The sequence below is a fragment of the Ochotona princeps genome, chromosome 24, assembly GCF_030435755.1.
Source record: "Ochotona princeps isolate mOchPri1 chromosome 24, mOchPri1.hap1, whole genome shotgun sequence".
Taxonomy (NCBI): domain Eukaryota; kingdom Metazoa; phylum Chordata; class Mammalia; order Lagomorpha; family Ochotonidae; genus Ochotona; species Ochotona princeps.
Window position 1 is genome coordinate 20,973,453 of NC_080855.1, and position 20,130 is coordinate 20,993,582.

At 50.5% G+C, this 20,130-nt stretch overlaps 1 protein-coding gene across 1 annotated transcript in view; it reads left to right on the forward strand.

Annotated features, from left to right (window-relative positions):
• Nucleotides 1-246: 246 nt before the first annotated feature.
• Nucleotides 247-20,130, forward strand: part of SCNN1B (sodium channel epithelial 1 subunit beta) — a 33,512-nt gene continuing 13,628 nt past the window's right edge. Inside the window, exon 1 of the mRNA XM_004586815.2 lies at nt 247-348. The gene's annotated coding sequence lies outside the window, so the exon portion shown is untranslated. The remainder of the gene's footprint in view (nt 349-20,130) is intronic.

Below are 20,130 nucleotides of genomic sequence, written 5' to 3' on the forward strand. Positions count from 1 at the left end.
ACAGAGTGCGACTGCCCCGGTGGCACGCAGAGGAGGGTCCTTCTGGGGGGCACGTGTGTGTATTGCCAAGTGTCCTAATACGGGAAAGGGGTCCACGTGAAGGTGTCCCGGACGTGGCATGTGGGAACCCTGGAGTATGGGAGGTGGCTCACGGTGCGCAACCCAGCCGGACGAAGTGGACCGTCCGGGTGGCGGCTCCGGGCTGGCTCCGCCCCTCGGCCGCTCCCTTCCCTCGGTCTGGCCGCGTCCGCCCGGTGTCCCAGCGGCACCTGCACTCGGTCGCCGCCGCTCTCCCCGCACGGGACGACGTCGCTGCCCTCAGCGCGCAACCGAGCCACCCCCGAGCAGGTAAGACAGCAACCCCTGCACCCGCGCCGCGATCCCGAGACCCTGTGCCACCGCCCTCGCCGCCCCCTCAAGCTGTCTCGGCCTCAGTTTCCCACCGGAGGGCGCCTGAGTGCCTTGTCCTCCGCGCCGCGCCGCCGCCATCGCCGCACCCTCGGGACCCAATCCCCGGGGCGTGCGCAGCTCTGACCTCGGTCCTGGTTCCCTCCCGGAGTGTCTGGGAGCCCGGGGAAGGCGCCTAAGTCCACCCCGGAGCGGGCTGGGGTGAGCTGCTTCCCGGAGGTGCCGTCCGAACCGTTCACGCTGGGTGCGCTGTTCGGGCGTCCCCACTTTACAGAGGGGAAAACTAAGGGCCAGCCTAGGATGGAGCTGCGGCGCTCGAGGCCGGCGACCAGGGGAGGGGCGCTGTCCGGCGCCAGGTCCGCCCCTGGGGGAGTGGCTTTCTCCTTTTGGGGCGGTGCTGGCGTTCTCTAGCCCTTGAGGACCCTTTGGGGCTAAGTTCACGGATGAGATTGGCGCGTCCTTAGGTGTCCTGGACAGGGAGGGAGCTGAGGGTGCAGGATGTGCGACCTTGAGCTGGGGATTGGAGATGCTTTTCCCTCTAACGAGGAAGGGGAAACTGAGGCAGAAGCTGTCCCCCCCCCCCCGCTCCCCCATCAACCAGAGGCACTAGAGCTCCACCTCCCACTGGAGAGTGGGGAGGCGGGGAGCAGACCTGCCTAGGTCCCAGCCTGCAGGGGTAACAAGATCCGGGTCCCTCCACCGGAGGAGGTGCGGGCTTCCCAGGCGTCCTCGGATCCGCTGTCCTCCTCCCTCCCTAACTGTCCAGCCCCTGAACCCCCCAAGGGTCGCCTAGGGAGAATAAGAGGGTCCCAGTTCTACACCCGCCCCCAATCCGTGCCCACACCCACACCCGCAGCGCAAATCTTCCCCAGTTTCCTGGAGAAAGACATATTTGGGGGTGAGGGACAAGATGTATGGATTTCAACTTTTTGCACTCGAACAAGCTTAGCTGATGAAGTACGTCTTGCGCCGAGCTTTCCGAAGGCCAGCGTGCAGTCGTTTGGTGCCTGCAGCAAGTGTGTACCATGCTTGATAATGTTGTGGGCAGGGCTGTCCTAGACAGGCGAAGTGTGTCCAAATCCTGCGACTTGCCTCTTCACCTGCCCTTATTATTTCTTTGAAAGTTGGCCATCTGCTGCGTGTCCGTTTAGCCTATTTATTTCCATTAGGCTGCCTGATTCTTCACAGTGAATGCAATTCTTCATCGTCAAGCAATTTTTTGATTGATTTTCATTACTGAGTTCTCTGATTTATTATTATTTATTATAATAGTACATAAAATTATATAAATACATTATATTATATAAATTTATTAAAATATAATACATAATGTTATATATAAGTAACATCTATTATTATTAGTTTATTACTAAGTAAGTTCACATTCGTGTTCTTTGTCCTAAACTTCCTTCTTAGTCTCCTGTTTTTCCATTGCACACACAGGTAGCACACATGCCCACACCCATGTGTACACACATGTACAGACATGTGTGCACTAACAAGCACACACACACACACACACACATGCACAGGTCTCACACACCTCTGCTGTCACCCACAGCCAAGGGTAGGCGCCACATTGCTCCAAATACCCAAGGACGAATGCTGGGTCAGCCTCACGTCTGCCGTTTACTACCCAATGGGCAGAGGTCTTGTGGGCCAATCCGGTTCTCTGTAGACCCCCACCATCACCTCACCACCACTGCCATTTCCAGCTGCCAGCGGGAGACAAGAGGAGTTGAGGACCCAGGATCCTATCTGAGAACCACGAGCTCCAAGTCCCAGCAGTGGGTTTGTCCTGATGTGTGTGACAGCACCATCTGGAGTTTGGTGGAATGCCTAGGAATGTTAGAATCGATCAAAAGCTAGAGTCGCCCATGCTGGATTTACAACTCCACTTCCTGGCTTGGGCCCTTCTCTTCTCCTCTCTGGGCTACTGTGTTCACACGGGCCTGGTGATCACGGCAATCTACCTAAACTACCGATTGCATCTGTGGGGCGATGCAAACAAAATGCTCAATGCATCGTCAATCCTCGGTGAGCAACTTGTCCTGAACAGAGATGACCCCAGGGTAATGTTAGAGAACTGCTTTCACACCCCAAACGTAGGTCACAGGATCCTGAGCACAGGGAACGGGGTTGGGAGGACCAAGCGTGACTGAGATCTCTGCTTGTTGAGAGTCACAGCTCGGACTGGAGCCCAGGAGTACCACGGCATGTACCAAGAGCCAACTGTGTGCCAGCCCGGTAAGGACATTCAGAAATGCACTGAACAATGGGCCCTGCCTTTGGGATGAGGTGCAGGAGCCAGGAGGAAGGCTTGTGGGCAGCTCTGGGGGCCCCAGCCCCTCCCAGAACCTTCAATTTCTCTCCAAGATCTGAAGAGCAGGAAGTGACACCTACAGTGCCAGGTATCTGGATCCTTGTAAGAATTCAGGAAAGCTGGCACTGCTGAAGCCCAGCATTCGCTGCCCTCCAGGGCATCGCAGGCCCTACCTGGCCTGCCCCTGCCCACAAAGAACAGCATCTTAGACCAATGAGCAACAGGTTGTACAGTCAGCAGTTACAGCCGTTTGGGGAGTGCACCAGTAGATGGAAGGTGTATGTATGTATGTATGTATGTATGTATTTGCCATCCAAACAGATTCATTTCTTTTAAGCTTAACTCTTAGCATGGTACACAGCACAGTCCAACTTGCAATTGCTGCTGTTCCTGTCATTAGAATGAGGCCCATGTCCTTCCAGGCCTGTTGGCCAAATTCACACAGCTGCCCAGCCTCAAACCAGGGATCCCAGGGTGTGAATGATCAGGGCCAGTGGTCATGAACAACACCTGGAGTTGGTTAAAAATGCATGTTCTCAGGTTCATCCTGAGCCCTCTGAATGTGCTGGTGAGGGGCACCAAGCAGATTATCTCCCAACAAGTCCTACAGCCAGTTCCAGTGCTCACCCAGAAGCACTGGCCCAGAGCCCAGCTCCAAAGAAGAGCCCGCACTGCCCTCACACCCAGAGGAGGATCAATGGTGCCCACTGCGTCCTCAGCAAAGACCCACACAACCAGGTCTAAGAGAAGACCAGGGCCCAGTCCCGTCCACGGAGCCCTGGTGCCTGGCCAGACACACCACTTCGCAGATGGGAAAGCTGCCAAGTGGCCATAGCGATGATTTTTCTTTAGGACACGCTCTCCCTCCAAGTCTTAAGGCTTCCAGTCGGTCAAGCTTGAAGAATTGGAGTAATGCTGGACTTTGGGAGGTACTATTCCAGGACCTGTCGCTAGTCCATCACTGCTACCATGTCTGAGGGTCCTTGTGGGATGAGCAGTACAGGGGGTTCAAAGCAGAATCCACAATCTGTCCAACCTGAGCTGGACAACCCAGCAGGCTGCTTTTCTGATCTAGAAGGAGGCAGTCCCCGGATCAGCCAACTATTTTCTGCCCTTTCCCAACCCAAAGGATTCCCTGAGACCTCTATCCTGCATGGCAGCATTCCCTTCTGAGTCCTGCTGTCTTTTTGGATCTTTTATTGCTGAGCAGCAGTAACAGAGAGGCCCCCAGAGGCAGTCCCATGCCAGGCAGCCCGTGCCGTGCTGCATTCCCCAGGGCTGCCATGTACGGCCGTGAAGGTTGTGGACTACACAACTCCAGCAGTCACTGTCATTCCCACAGACTACTTTACGAAGGGTGTCCCCTGCACAGCCACTGTGGCCCTGCTGGTTCCTGCCTCCTGGAGAGGGTACAGACGGAGCTTTCTTGAGCAGCCCAGCTCCAGCTGTGGCTCAAGGCGCAGAGAGTGAACCACAGAGTTGCCAGTTGTGATGCAGAGAGCCCAGGCTTGCTGCCGCAGCTTGCCCACAGAAGCTGGTATGGGAAGGGCTGGGCTCAAGTTCTGGTTCTAGCTTTCTGCTAATGCACGCTCTGGGAGGTAGTCAGTGATGGCTTAGGTGCTCGGGTCCCTGCCACTTGCCTGAGAGATGTGGACTGTGTTCCTGGCTTTTGGCCTTGACCTAGTCCAGCTCCAGTTCTTGTGGGCTTGGGGAGAGTAAATCAGTGAATCTCCGCCTCTCTGAGGCCCTCTGTGTCTCTGTTTCTCTCAAATAAATTAAATACATAAATAAATTTTTGAAAAGCTTTTCAGAGCCAGCACATTAGCAAGTCATGATTTGGGGGGGGGGCAGTGTTGCAGTGCAGCAGGATAAGCTACGGCATAGAATGTCAGCATCTCATGTAAACTCTTGTTCAAACCCTGGCTGCTCTGCTTCTGATCCAGCTCCCTGCCGATGTGCTCGGGCAGGCAGCGCTTGTTTCCCTGCCAACCAATGGGAGACATGCATGGAGTTCCAGGGTCCTGACTTGGGTCTGGCCCAGTCATCACTATCGTGGTCATTTGGGGGGTGAACCAGCATAAGGAAATGTGCTCTCTCTCTCTCTCTCTCTCTCTCTCTCTCTCTCTCTCTAACTCTGCCTTTTAAATAAACCATAATAATAAAACAAGTATACATTACATGTTGACAGACAGCTGTGGATGCACTGTGCATGATTTAACACCACAATGAAATGGTGAATGAAGTTGCTAGAAAGACTCCAGTCATCATTTGGGCTGCAGCTGGTTCTGTCCAGTTTCCTCAGAGAGCCTACAGAGACAGATCAGCAGGTTTTCAGGCAAGACAATCCCTGTGGAAGAACAAGTGACGCTGCCAGTTAGGCTGGTAACCGTGACCGGGATGGGCTCCTTGCCTGCTGGGCAGCTAAGGGAAGTTTGCTGTTAAGCGAGGGGAGGGAATGGATTTGCCTTTCTTCCTTTTATCTGTTTTATTTGTTTGAAGGAATTGAGACACAGAGAGATCTCTCCTGCCTAGTCCACTCCCCACCTGCTTACAAGACAGGCTGACGCCTAGGGCTGGAAACTCAACTGGGGTCTCCTGCTAAGGGCGATGGGACCACTGTGATGGTGGCACCATCACTCCTGTCTCTCAGGACGTACAATAGCAGGAAGCTGAAATCTGAGCAGAGCAGGGACTTGAACCCAGGGACCCAGAGCCTCCCACAGGGGGTGTGGGCATCCCAAGCTGGACCTTAACTCACTGTCCCAAGTACCTGCCTCAAGGACTAGCCTCTCTGGCCATTTTCCCCTAGAGGCTGCTGCTGCCAGCGTGGACACCAGACTTGGAGAAGCACCGCTGTCAGCTTTGCTTGTGTGTTATAGCCACTCTGTCTTACCAGGGGCGGGCTGCTGGAGGTCACCCAGCAGATGTGTGCATGTGTGTGTGTGATGGGGGGGGTGTACTTTTCTAACTCAGGATAAACTCCTGGCCACCCAGGTCTCACATTGGTAATCAAGTCTTAATTGGCTTCTTTAAATAGAGCATCTATAACCAGCCCTGAGCAGTTTCCTCAGGTTCAAGCCCACAGTTTAAAGTCCTGCAGGGAAACCCCAAGACATCAGAACTCCTTGCCCGTTTGCAGCAACCTCTTCCCATTCCAAGGAGTTCTGACCTGCGCAGCCGGCGACCAAGGCCTTGTCCAAGGCAGTGTCCCCTGCAGACACTACAGGGGTCCTGCTCAAGCAGAACTGGGCCCCAGATGCAGGTCCCAGGTGGACCACACCCAGAGTCATAGGGGAGAGAGAGGGAGGGACAGGAGAGGGGCCACAGCCCACAGATAGCTGAGGCCACCCCAGCAGTGCCAGGGATAGGCTGGGCTGAGTGCCATTGGCTGCAACTGCCTTGAACAAGAATGTCCACCTGGAGCCGGACCTGCTGTTCCCCACAGCCCTTGAACTTAAGAGGCCTGGCAGCTGGCTGTGGATGAGTGAGCTTGAAGGGATCAGAGATCGTGAACTGCTGGCTTTTGTAAGCTAGCCCCTGAAAGCAGGGAGCCAGCTGCCTCCGTGGAGGCTCCCTCCATCCACTCTGGAAGCCCTCTTTGGCTTTGGGGAGCCCCTTGTGGGGCAGGGAGTGGGTGGGCAGGGCCAGTTGACAGGTGGGAAAATCCCAGGCAGCCTGATGCACACCCCATCTCCCTGCTCACCAGCAGGTTGACCTTGGGCAGACGGCTGTGCCATGGAGGCCACAGCTCCTTCCAGGGTTGACTCAAGGATTAAGCGCGATGATATTCTTAAAGGGCCGTGACAGTTCCTGGCGGACGCTGCTGCTTAGCCAAAGGTGCTGCTCCAAGCAGTATGGTAGTAGATATTAATTATGATTATTTAGTTAAGTCAACCGCCATGACACGGCATCCCATTCCCTGCCTTGCAGCTTTCCAGACACAAAGTTTACTTATGCTGAAAAAGCGGTGGTTGGCGGCAGCTGTGTGTCAGTTGATAGGTAACCCATATTTAAGTGTCGCTATGTGCTGGCCACTGTTCTGTGTCCAATATAAATAATTCTAGCAACATCCAGTATAAGGAGAACTTAGCTGAAACACATGAGCAATTAAAATGATTATAAAATTATAGTAAAAATCAACAGATGACTTCAATCATTCTAAGAACTGGTTTTATTAAACTTGTTGGGGGGATTTTGAAAACAAATGCAACGAAAATGGGGTTAAAAGATTTCTCGGGTGCAAAACTTAACTTGAATGCCGGGCATCATTTTGTTCAAAATATCCATTCCCATGAATTTGTTGAAGATCCAGTGGATGTTTAAAGTGTGATCACTTTGATCTTGGTAAGTGATGGGGATGGAAGGAGCTCCACAGTGGAGGCCGGTGATGAGGGGCCTCAGCAGAGCAGCCGAGGACTTGGCTTTTCTCTGGCAAACACCGGAAGCCACTGAGTGCATGTGACGCTAAGGTGACCGAGGACAATTGAGCTTACCAGCGTCCAGCCAGCCTCACACATCAGTCCCCTCTGTGTCACCGACTTTATTTCATTCCAACAGCAGGAACAGCCAACACACATCCCAACACATCACCAACAATTTTCTATGCAGTCTCTGCCATAATCCTCATGGAAAAAGAGAGTTGCTTTGGTGGCACTATTTACAGATGACACAATTGACTCAAGGGCTGATGTAATTCCAGCCAGTAGGACTTCCGAGGTGGATGCTAGCTGGCCCGCGTTACCTCCAGCCTGGGCAGAGAGGGAGAGAGGGAGAGAGGAGGAAGTGAAACTGAACACATTCTTTGCTGCTGGCTGTCCACACGTGCCACCCACCCTGGGCAAGCGGCCACTTGCTCGGCTGCCAAGGACGGGGGCGAGATGCTCACCGTGAACACCCCAAGTTATCTGCAGACTGGAACATGGTGGCGGGGCCCTGGCACTGGAACTGGTAGGCAGGCTTTTTTTTTTTTTTCCTGGGGAATTGTAACTGCACAGGAGAAAGCCCGGACTGGCTGAAGACTTGGACACTACAATTATCAAGAAGGGTACAGGAGCCAGGAGCCGGGCATGAATGATACAGGACTGCTTCTCCAAAATCGCCCTGTGTTCCCAGAGGGGAGGTCCAGTCCCAGGCCCCTGAGAAGCTGTGAGCAGGCCGCCTGAGACCCACCAAAGCTTTTTCCTCATTGATGGAATTGTTCTCAGGTTGCATTGCTGTTTGAATTGTCTTAACAAGAATGGAAGTAAAACGTTTGGAAAATGGGAATAATTATTAGAAAGCAGCTGCAAGCTTTTGCTGTGCCAAGTCACAGAAACTCAATCTCAGCCAACCCAGAGCCTTCCCAGCAGTGGATTTTATTGTATTGTTATTTTTATCGGAAATGCAGGGTTAGAGAGAAAAGAAGAGACAGAGAGAAAGATCTTCCCTCCACTAGTTCACTCCCCAAATGACTGCAACAGCCGGAGTTGAGCCGATCCAAGGCCAGGATCCGGGAGCTTCTTCTACGTGGGTGCAGGGTCCCAAGGCTGTGAGCGTCCTCCACTGCTTTCCCAGGCCACAAGCAGGGAGCTGGATCGGAAGTGGAGTATCCAAGCCATGAATTGGCACCCATGTAAGATATGCCAGTGCCACAGGTGGAGGCTTAGCGTGCTGTGTCACAGCACTGGCTCCTGGAGGTTGTGTTTAAATTCTAGGAAACTTAACAGGCTCTTTTTTAGTCCAGAGGCCGGTATTCACCTCGGGGATAAAGAGGTCTTTGGGACACCTGAATTCAAAGTACCCGAGTTCAAGTCCCAGCTCTGTTCCTGATTCCAGCCTCCTATTAATGCACACCCCGGGAGGCAGCAGGTGACAGATCAAGTATCTAGGTTCCTGGAACCATGTAGAAGACATAGATGGGCCTCCTGGCTCCTGGCTCTGACCTGGCGCAGCCTCAGCCACACAGCAAACCAGCAGATAGAATATCTCCCTGTCTGGCTGTCTCTCCTCCTGTCTCTCTGGCCACATGTGACATCTTATAGGGGAAGGGTCTTCTGGTTGGCATGGCCAGACACATGTCTTAGGCCCCTCCTGAAGGCCTGAGGGAATCCTATCCCAGTGGGGGAGAAACCCACAGAGCTAGTTTTGCGGAGATGCCACCAGCCACCGCAGCTGGGGGACAGAGCGGTCAGGGGGCAGCGTCTTTGAGTCACAAACTGATCTAATCTGGAGAGTTTCCGAGACAAGAATGTCTCTTTGCTGAATCCATGTCCCTGTGTGGAGCAGCACGGGCAGATGGTTTCCAGATACGCGGAGGAGTCAGTATTTAATGCCAAGCAGGATTAGAGCACGTGTGTAATTAACAACGTCCAACCTGTGATTTGTGCACATTCTTGCTCCAGACCCAGAGAAAGCAGGCACTCAAGTGAAAACAAAAGTGAGTCCACCTGAAGAAATGCAGCCGACGATGGCGCGGTTGGCTCCCAAGAGGCAGCCAAGATCCCGAGAGTGTCAGAGTCTGTTAAGGGAATGGAAAAGTGGCCAACAGTCCTCTGTGCCTTGCATCTGCCATGGGAGGCCTCTGTCTTCAGAAGCCACTTGATTGGAAAGCAGAGGGACACGGAGAGGTAGAAACGGAGACAGAGGTTTTTCCATCCGCTAGTTCTCTCCCGAAATGGCTGCATCGGCCAGGATAGAGCCAGACCAAACCCAGAAGTGATGAATTCCAACCAAGTCTCCCACATGAGTGGCAGGGTCCCAAGCATTCAGGCCATCAACTGCTGACCTTGTAAGCACTTCAGCAGGAAGCTAAACTGGGACATAAACTGGCACCCATATGGGCTTCCTGGCACTTGGAGGGAGAGGATTAGCCAATAGAACCATTGCACTGAGCCCAATCTTGTGCAACTTTTATAACAAAAAGTTAATTTAAAAAAAAGAAAGTTTTCAAAACTTTAAAATCAAATTATAGTCCTATCTGATCATTGGATGGGAAAAAATGCAGATATAGTGCCCTACTTTTCAGCCAGGAAAAAGGTATAATTGCATCATCTTTAAAATCCTGACCCCTCCCCTGGGGATGTGTCTTGGCACCAGCCAAGGGACAACCACACAGAATGTACCACACAGATGCCCCACCCAGGCCCAGGGCCCAGCACCTGTAGGCCACACCTCACTCCGTCACCCTCACCCTTACCCCACATTCAAGTCCATCCCGTATCACCACCTGGCATCAAGCTGTGTTTGTCTTGGCCCAAACCACAGATATTGGAAGCATTGCAGTTTTCTCCTCCCCTTTGGAAACAGATCACCCACCCATCCCCCACTGGCATAGTCTCTTTTTTGTTTAAGATTTATTTTATATTTATTGCTAAGTCAGATATACAGAGAGGAGGAGAGACAGAGAGGAAGATCTTCCATCCAATGACTCATTGCCCAAGTGACCACAACGGCCGGAGTTGTGCCATTCCAAAGTCAGGAGCCTGGAACTTCTTCCAGGTCTCCCACATGGGTGCAGGTTCCCAAGGCTTTGGGCCATCCTCAACTGCTTTCCCAGGTCACAGGCAGGGAGCTGGATGGGAAGTGAAGCTGCCAGGATTAGAACCAGCACCCATATGGGAATCCCAATGCGTTTAAGGTGAGGACTTTAGCCTCTAGGCTACCGCGCCAGGCCCCTGGTATAGGCTATTATGGCACACACTGGAGGGGTCCACGTGTTCAATGAAGCAGATGAGAAAAGAGAGGCACAGAGACTGGGTAGCTGGCCCAGTGTTGCACAGCACACTGAGCACGGGGAACTTGGGCTGGGATCTGGCTCCTATCCTCAACCCTTCAACCAGGATGCTCATTCTTGGTCCTAGATACTTGGAGAGAGAAACAGGTGTAAGGCCTAGTGCCCCTGGTGATGCTGCTGACAATGCCTTGTTGAGAGGTTTTGGCGAAAGAGGGGAGGCTGTACAGAAAGCAGAAAGAGAGGATGCCGGTTGAATTGCGGGAGGCCTGAGGTGTGTGCTGAGCTCCAAGGGGTGTGTTAGCCCTGTAAGAGAAGCCCAGGGACTTCCCTGCAAGCTGTGCCATGTTCCTAACCTTCACTGGGCAGCTCAAGCTCCCAGATGATCCTTCCTGTGTCTCAGTCTTCATCCCAGGAGGGCTGCTTGGAGCTGGCAGTTGGTCAGGCCCTCTGAGACACCTGCTTGTCCACTGGCCATGCTGGCTTGTGCTAAGGTCACCGTCTTCTCTCTTAACCCTCCTGGGACATGTTTGGTTACACTCCAGGTTACAGAGTTCCTGGCATAGCTGTGCTCTGGAGGAAAAGATGGTATCCTTTTTGCTCGTGCTTGTGGAGTTTTCTCTAAAGATAGATTTATTTGAAAGGCAGAATAAATGATAGGGAGAGGAGATGGAGAAAACGATCTTTCATCCACTGGTTCACTCCCCAAATGACCACAACAAGCCAGAGCTGGGCCAGACCAAAGCCAGGAGCCTACAGCTCCATCTGGGTCTCCCTCGGGGGTGCAGTGGGCCAAGCACTTGGGCCATCTGCTGTTGCCTTCCCATTTGCATTAGCAGGAATACAGGGAGAGAGTAGAGCAGCCGGGACTCCAACCTGAGCTCCAACACGGAGTGCCACAGGCAGTCCCGGGGCAGAGCCATGTCCACCCCACCGCACCGCAGCCGCCCTTTTGTTCCGGCTGCTGCAGGTGTGACTGTACTCACCAGGAACACACAAGTGAAGCCCTCTGCATTTCTCTGTCATTTTGTGTGTGTGTCTTTTACACAACTGCGCACAAGTTTTCAATGCTGTTCCACACTCCCCCTTTCTCCATTTCTGGTCAGCTCCAATAAGACCTTCGTCATCTCCTCTTGGTCACGCTGAGTGTGGCTGTAAGGGAGGCCTGTAAGTGTCATTCCTGCGACCCTATGTGCCTACAGGGGCAAACAGCTGGCCCATGGCTACACTTCAGACTTCCCCAACACCCATCGGAACAGGTGTATAAGGTCAGGTGTCCTGCGTGAGGGTGGCAGTGAGAGGTGGCTGGAAGGTAGGTGACCTGGTTTCTATTTCCAGACCTGTTTCTGATTCATTGGCACGTGCAATCCCTCTGCACTCTGGTTGCCTTCTCTGAGACAGATGTGGCCCCACCTGCCTAGATGTGCCTTGGGGGGCGGCGGGAAGAAGTGCCAAGACAAGCATGGGATATCCCTGGATTAGCACGTGCTCCCACCATGGAAAACAACTCGCAAAGAATTCCTAAAGGGTGAGAGGCAAAGTGATTTTTCATGTGGTTCACAGCATGACTATTTTTTGAAGGAGCCACCTTAATATGTATGGGGGAGGGTGGGTGGGGTACCAGCCCTGCACCCCACCAACAGAGATTGTTATCTCACAGGTGTCACATTGCTGCCTGCTCTTAGCTGCCTTGGGTGAGGAGGAAGTCATTTCAGCAAAACCTAAGTGGATACAATGTTCCCTACCTGTGGTCTTCAAAAAGTTCCCGGAAAAGGGCTACTTAAAGAATAAACAATAGGGCCCGGCAGCATGGCCTAGCGGCTTAAGTCCTCGCCTTGAAAGCCCCGGGATCCCATATGGGTGCCGGTTCTAATCCCAGCAGCTTCACTTCCCATCCAGCTCCCTGCTTGTGGCCTGGGAAAGCAGTCGAGGACGGCCCAAAGCTTTGGAACCCTGCACCCGTGTGGGAGAACCGGAAAAGGTTCCTGGTTCCCGGCATCGGATTGGCGCGCACCGGCCCCATTGCGGCTCACTTGGGGAGTGAGACATCGGATGGAAGATCTTCCTCTCTGTCTCTCCTCCTCTCTGTATATCCGGCTTTCCAAAAAAAAAAAAAAAAAAAAAAAGAATAAACAATAATGCCATTCATGAATTTCAAACCACCTTTGCATCCAAAATAAACTTGCCTTTCAATCCCACTTTTACACATTTCGAAGTCTCCCTGTGAAGACAGAATGCAAGTGACTGGTGCTAGAGAAAACATGGAATTCATAAGGGGATGTAGGAAAAGTAACATCAAATTTACAGATACATATATGAGAATCTCATGTTCAAGGTTTCCTCTGAGTTCCTGGGAAGGTGTAGGATGCGGTACATCTGGAGTTAAGCATGCTCTTTCAGTAAAGGGTCAGATATTTAGTATTTTGCGCTTTGTCATGTACTCATCTTTTCTTGACAACCTTTAAATATATATATATATATATATATATATATATATATATATATACACACACACACACACCCATCACTCCTAGCCCCAGGGCAGCACGGCGGTAGAGCTCGCACTGAGTTTGGGGCTGTGATTTACTGACCTTTGCTGTGAACGGTGGAGTTCTCCGACATCCTAGCTGCTGGCACTCCCAGCCAGGGAACGGGGTTCCTTCAGGAACAACAGGTGGATGAATGTCATTCACATTTCACTAAATCTCCCCACTTGTGTGCTGCCGCAAACTCCTGAACTTATTTTTTTTGAGGCGGGGGAGTAGGGAGAGGAGGGATATGTGTTAGTTTCAATTTATTGTGAGGATTTTTGTTGGCTGTTCAGGTGTTGGTTTGATAGATTGGTTTTGTCTGATCTTTGCCGTCAAGATCTCTTTGAAGGAGCCCTTTTGACTGCAGTGGTCTTGATATAACCCTCTACTTCCTGGTATCATAAAGATCTTCTTGTACATTTCCTGCACCAAGTTGATCATCAGCCTTTTTTTTTTTCCTAAAGCAGCCCTGATTCTTAAGTCAAGAACGAGTTCTGGATACCCAAGTCGGGGTTTTGGATAGGCAGCTAATATTGGCACTGATCAATAGAATTAGTGTCCAGTGAATGTCCTGGGCCCAGAGAGGCCCTGACTACATCCACTAAAGTTCTCCTCCCCACCTCTAGCCTGGGACAGTAAACCCACCTCCAGTTCTGACACCTGACCAAGCACTTGAAGACGAAGAGTCAGTCATGCTCAGGATTTTTCAATAACCAGAGTCAAGTCCATTTTCAAGTTAACCTGCAATTAACTGTTAAAAAAAAATTTTCAGCGCCCTACAACTCATATTCTCTGATAAACTGGGGCAATGGACATTTTGCCGTTTAAAAACAAAGTGCATTTTAATGAAAGCATCTGGCCTCAAGCTAACAGGGGTCACGAAGTCAGATGTCACATAAGCCAAAGCAGTTAATAATAATAATGTGTACGGTGGGCTGGGTATAACACAGCAGGGGTTGGGGAGATCTGGGTTAAACAGGGGACAGCTGCCACTCAGCTCCAGCAGAATGTCGCCGTGCAGCAGCTTTGTCTGTTTTTTCTGACTTTCCAAAGGAGGAAGGAAGAAGTGACAGTCTGGCCCAATGGCTAGGCTGCCTTTGGGTCGCCCACATCCCGTGCCTGTGCGCCTGGAGCAAGTCTCTGCTCCGCTGCTTCCAATCCAGCTTTCTGCTCACGCACACCCTGGGAGCCAGCAGGTGACAGCTTAAGTCCTTAGGCCCCCCGATATCTGCGTGGGAGACTAGATCGTCCTTAGGCCCCCAATATCTGCGCGGGAGACTAGATGGAGCTGCCAGCTCCTTGCTTCGGCCTGGCCCAGACCTGGCTATTACAGGAATTTGAGGGGTGAACCAGCAAATGGAAAATCTGCCTTTGTCTGTCTGGCTTTCAAATAAAATGGTTTTTTTGAAGGAAGAAAAATCCAGATTTTTTTTTAAAGCTCTGAAGTCTCATAATTTTGAAATAGCATTACATTTAAATATTTTGTTCAAATTTTATTGATATATAATTTACACATGATAAAAATCTGTCCATTACAAGCATGTAGCTTGATGAGTTTTTACCAAGATTAAAAATGTGCTTCCAAGGACACCATTAGGAAAGTGAAAGCCCAGGGCAGAAGTCTGCCCTGGGAGTTAGAATGCCAGTTAAGAGGCACCTGTCCCACCCTGCAGTGTCAGGGGTTCATGCCCGGGTTCTGCCCCTGACTCCAACATCCTGCCCTGGGAGGCAGCAGGTGACGGCTGGTGTGTAAGACCTGGTTGAACTGTCAGGTCCTGATTCTGGTGCAGACTCAGCCCCAGACGTTTAGGGAGTGAACTGGACACAGAAACCCTCCATGTCTTCTTCTGTCTGCTTCTCTCTCTCTCTTTCTCTCTCTCTCTGTCTCTCTCTCCTCTCAAATCACAGCAATAAATAAATAAAAAGAAACTGAAGAAAACAACACATAGAACGGGGGGGGTAGTTTTTGAAAAGCTTATCTCTAACAAAGAACTTCTGTATAGAATATATGCATAACTCCTGGAGCTCATTCCTAAACAGACAACCTAAATTTAAAATTGCAAAGGATCTGAATTGCTGTTGTTCCGAAGACACACTGACTATAGGTGGAGATCAGGTCCCTAGTATGTGCAAGCTGGCAGCTATCGGAGAGTGCAAATCAGAATAAGATTTTTTTTTTAAAAAAAGATTTTATTTATTTTTATTGGAAAGTCAGATATACAGAGAGGAGGAGAGACAGAAAGATCTTCCATCTGATGATTCACTACCCAAGTGAGCATAACGGTCGGTGCTATGCCGATCCGAAGCCAGGAGCCAGGAACTTTTTCCAGATCTCCCACGCGGCTGCAGAGTCCCAAGGCTTTGGGCCGTCCTCGACTGCCTCGACTGCCTTCCTAGGCCACAAGCAGGGAGCTGGATGGGAAGTGGAGCTGCCAGGATTAGAACCAGCGCCCATATGGGATCCCGGCACCTTCAAGGCGAGGACTTAAGCCGCTAGGCCACACCGCCAGGCCCCAGAATAGGGGCCACATTCACTAAGATGACTTTGATCACGTATCAAAAAAAATATATATAATAACAAATGGTACAGAGAAGATAGAACCTTTAGGAACTGCCAGGAAAATAGAAAAACAGTGTAGCTACTTTGGAGAAGGCTGGCGAGAGGGAGAGAAATCTTGCATATGCCGATTCATTCTTCAAATGTCTCCAACAACCGGCGTTGGGCCAGGCTGGAGCCAGGGGCCTGGAATTCCTCCGGGACAGCAGGGGACCAAGTGCTTGGCCATCCTTCACTGATTGACAGGGAACTAGATGGGAAGTGGAGCTGCAGGGACTCAAACTGTTTCGGTTTGGGATGCCGGCTTTGTAGGCAGTGGCTTAGCCTGCTGTGAGGCATCTCCGAACCCATCTGACAGTTTTCCAAAAGATTATATTACCAGTTATCATGTTATCAACTCCAAAATTACACCCCAGAGAAATGAAAACCTGTCTCTGTTCTTAAAAAGGAAAAGAAGATGTGTGTGATTGCTTACAGCTAGTATTATCATAGTAACCAATCAGTAAAACACTGCAAAAAAGGGCCCGTCAGTTTAGTCAGTGGGTCAACAAAATGCCGTGTCAACATCAGGTGGGATGCTGTGGGATGCATGTGAGCTTGGAGGCTGTCGTGTGCAGAACAGGAAGCCTGGCACAGAAGGCTGTATGTGACAACAGACAGCTCCGTGGTGGATGAGTGGCTGCTGGGACGGGCATGGGGTGGAGTGGTGAAGGGAGGAATGAGGGACTCTTGGGCACAGGACTTTGTGGAAGATGTTAAAATGGATTGTGGTGATGGTTGGAGAGCTTTGTGAATACACAGAAATCCATTGAACTTGACACGTTATGTGGATGAATTACAGGGTATGTGAGTTCTATCTCAATGAAGCTATCACTTAAAAATAATTGTAGGGGCGCTAGAGTTGTGGTGCAGAGAGCTGAGCTGCCACTTAGGACACCCAACTGCCTTAGTTGAGTGCCAGCTTGAGTCCTGGCTGCTCCATTTCCGATCCACTTTCCTGCTCATGTGCCCAGGAAATCAGTGGATGATAATCAAAGTGTTTGGACTCCACGCTCCGTGAGAGATCCCTCCAAGAGATCCTGGCTTGCACCTGACCCAGCGTTGACTGTCGCAGACATTCAAAGAGTCAATGACGATGGAAGAGCTCTCTCACTCTCGGTCTATCACTTAGATAAACAAATACATCTTTTAAAAGAATGATAGCAAAAACCGGTACTTTACAACAACAAACTCCCCTGCAAATCCAATACAGCGTACTCACTGGCAACCTCTCCTTCAGGGGGGAAAGTGTTGCTGCACCCTTCATCAAAATAGTATAAATACACACTTGGCTGCCAATTCACCACCACCCACCCACCTCACTCCCTACCCTCCCCATCCCCAGGCAACAGCCTCAGGGCTCTGTGAGTGAAACCTGGGGGGACAGTTGTTTCTGGAAGGCAGCAGGTGTCTTCTGCTTCTAATTGTTCGCAACTTTACAATGTTGCTATACTTTCTGCCCGGACTGTGTCCCGTGAGTTCAGGGTCAAGGTTATAGATAGTGAGCTGGGACCCTGTGAAGCGTGACTGGCCATGTGGACTCTTCCCAGTGTCAGCATTGCGACTTGGTCTCCTGTTTGCTTGTTTGGGTTGATTTAAACCATAAACTGACTCAGACTCCTCTGTAAAACCTGTGTGTACATCCCAAACATGGCCACGGACCAACCTTCCATCACCTTGAGGGGGAACCCTGACCTCAGCGATGTCAAGTTGTTGACAGGGTTCATGCAGTTTTTACTCGGTAGACAAGTCAAAGGACCAAGCTAGTTAGCGCTCAGCCTGTGCTCAGAGGACGTGTGGGACTCACCTGCTCGCATCAAGCATGACCCTTACTACAGGGACTAGACAGGGGCTTTGAGAAGTTTCACATGAAATTTGGTCTGATTGTTTTGCTCTCTTTTTTATTGTTCATTTTGTGAATTCTTTGAGAGGCAGACAGTACTCCCACATACTGGTTCACACTCCAAATATCTACAACAGCTAGGACTGGGCCAGGGTCAAAGCCAGGAGCCAGGAACTCTATCCAAGTCTCCCATGTGGGTGGCAGGGAGTCAAGTGCTTGAGCCACCATCACTGCTGCCTGCCAGGGTCTTCGGGCACTGAACATTGAGCCCAGGTACTGTGATTTGGGACTGAACATAACAACTGCTAGGCGCTAAATGTCGACCGTGCTTGTCAGTTCCACTTTCCCCTTTCCCCCACTCACATGCACTTAGGAACAAGGCTGTGTAAAGTCGCTGTATATCCAAGAATCACCCTGTAAAGTAAACCCAATGAAAACTGTGTGTTACTCATGCAGACTCAATAGTGCTGTTCAGCCAGATTCTGAACCTGAACTTGCATGGTTTCAAGGGCAGGCTGGCAGAAGTCAGAGGGCTGTGAAGGGCCTGTTAGCACCAAGCTGAGCCCTTCTCTTAACTGAATTCAAATGATGGCATGAGGGAAGAAGCAGGTAGGATGTCAGAGGAGCTCTCTGTTTATTTCTGCCTTGATTCCCTGCTGGCCCCTGATGGGCCTTGGGGGCTGGGCCATCCTGGTTGGATGAAGCCATCTTTGTTGCACCTGTGTAGTTTTAGAAAATTCCAGCTAAGGAATTCCAGCCTGTGCAGCACCTCGAACAGTCCATGGCTCGCAGAAGATGACCCAAAGCCTTGGGACCCTACACTCACATGGGACACCCAGAAGAAGCTCCTGGCTTCAGACCAGCTCAGCTTTGGCCAGTTGAGGAGTGAACCAGCAGATGAAAGAACTTTCTCATTCTCTCCTTCTTTCTCTAAATCTGCCTAATAGATAAATCTTAAAAAAAAAAAAGATCCTATATAACCACTCACCTAAACCCATATCCCTCCTCCCCTTGTCTAGCCCTCTCCTTACCCTTCCCAGCCATTCCCCGTTACACTTCTGTGAAGTGAATGCTTTTAACTTCCGCATATAAGTGAGAATATGCACTGTTTATGTTTCCATGTCTGACTTACTGCTCTTAACACTATAACCTCTGGTACCATCCACACAGTTGTGAAAAGTTTCATTGCTTTTTTATGACTGAGTAATATTTCATTGTTGGATTTATCCCAGCTTTTCTCGATCCACTTATCTGCTGATTGACAGGTGTCTACCAGTAGAAGTATGCTGGTTCCATTTGTTGGATCTTGTGAATAATGCAGAAATAAACATGAATGTGTAGATGTCTCTTCGGTGTACCAATTCCAGTTCTCTTGGGTAGATTCCCAGCAATGGAACTGCTAGATCCTACAGGACTTCTAGCTCTTTGAAGCACTTCCAGACTGTTCTCCAGGGTGGCAGTGTCCATGTATGTTCTCCTAAGCATTGTAAGGGCCTCCTTGTCCATATTTTTGCCAGCACTTTTTACTTTTGTCTTTTTGCCAGTGGTCCTCCTACTGGGGTGAGGTGATACCACATTGTGTTTTTGATTTGCATTTCCTTGATGATTTGTGTTTGCAAGTCTTCTTTAGAGAAATGTCTATTTGGATCCCTTGCTCATTTTTTAAAGCAGATTATTTATTTTGCTGCCTTGGAGCTGTTTGACTTCCTTATATATTCTGGATACTAATCTCTTGTAGGATGAATAGTTGGCAAATATTCTCTCCCATTCTGTCATATGTCTCTTTACTCTGGCGATGGCTTCTTTTGCTGGGCAGAAGCTTTTGAGTTTGCTGTAATTTCATCTACCAAGGGAGACTGTGCATTTTAAATGCACAATCAGATTAACATGCCAGTAATGGCGGTGACCTACCCAGAGCCAGTAATGGTGGTGACTGGCACTTGGGCCAGTGGTCCATCCTAGGCACCGTACTTCATCGTTACTGTGCATTACCTATGTCACCCTCCAGCAATCATGCTAATGATGTGTAATTATCATCCTCTCCTTACCCGGGGAGAACTGAGAAGTTAACAATCTGAGTAACTCGTCCACAGTGTGGTGGGTTCCCTTGCCTGTTTTGCTCATCTCTGAGTGTAGAGGGGCCAGTTCAGTGCCTGACAGCAGACACTCAGGAAACTCCTTTGTGGGGTGGGTGTGGGGTGCAACCAGTAACTTACCACCTGGGATGTGTGCAGCCAGCAGCATCCAAGTGCCTGGATATGAACCCCAGCTCCACTGCCATATCCCATGCCTGCCAATGCTACTCCCTGGGAGGCCACAGGAGACAGCTAAAGTATTTGCATCCCTACCACCCATGTGGGAGACCCAGAGGGAGTTCCTGGCCCCTGGCTGCAGCCTAGCACAGTCCCAGATGTTACAGACATTTGGGAGCAAACTAATGGATGAGAGATCTTTCTCTCTACGTCTTTGTCTATCTTTGAAGTTAATAACTTTTTTTAAAAGTAAATGCTTTTTTGTTGATTGGGTAGATAGATGGATCAGTAGGTAGTGAGTGAATGGATGGATTGGTGGATGGCCAAATGGTAGATGGTTACAGCAAGAAAAGAATAAAGGATGGAAGTGGGTGGGTCAGGATATGCTGTCACATCTCTGCCCATGAGTGGGACTTCTTTGTAGTGGAAGCTGGCATCCTGGCTGATGTACCCTCACCAGCTCATTCTC